This window comes from Rhagoletis pomonella, unplaced genomic scaffold (genome assembly GCF_013731165.1).
Source record: "Rhagoletis pomonella isolate Grant_MI unplaced genomic scaffold, Rhpom_1.0 Rhpom_scaffold_00013, whole genome shotgun sequence".
NCBI classification, from domain to species: Eukaryota; Metazoa; Arthropoda; class Insecta; order Diptera; family Tephritidae; genus Rhagoletis; species Rhagoletis pomonella.
This window is the reverse complement of record NW_023458567.1, coordinates 22,144,831-22,145,490: the sequence shown is the minus strand read 5'-3', so window position 1 is coordinate 22,145,490 and position 660 is coordinate 22,144,831.

Here is a 660-nt window from a genome sequence, read left to right as displayed (position 1 = left end):
TTCTGACAGTAAACTGTTACAAATAATATATATAAGCAATGGGAAATAAGGCAAACATTTTCCAAACTTTGTTGGAAATAAAGCAAAACTCAGATTTTGGTATTATTTAAGCAAATTTTGCGTTATTGTCGTTTGTGTCGCTGTGCCCAAGTTGAAGTCAGAAGTTCTTTTTCTTTCTGACAGTAAACTGTTACAAATAATATATATAAGCAATGGGAAATAAGGCAAAAATTTTCCAAACTTTGTTGGAAATAAAGCAAAACTCAGATTTTGGTATTATTTAAGCAAATTTTGCGTTATTGTCGTTTGTGTCGCTGTGCCCATGTTGAAGTCAGAAGTTTATGAACTTTTTCCTGTAAACGAAGTTCTATCTAAAGACGCCGTTACAGTCCTCCCGTTTTTTTCTACGGAAGTATTCCAAAGGGCTGCAAGCAAGCTCTTAAATAATAAATCGGTAGGTTCAGAAGGTGTACCTGCCGAAGTGTTAAAAATGAAAGCCTCAAAGCGCCTGGAACCATTAATTACAAGTATAAAACGTTCCTCATCGATGCCTCACCGGAGGACTATGTCCTTACACTTGCAAAAAGTAGCAGCTCGTATAAATCGATAAAGGTAAAGTCAATCCGACTTCATCATCCCCTTAATACACACAACTATAAA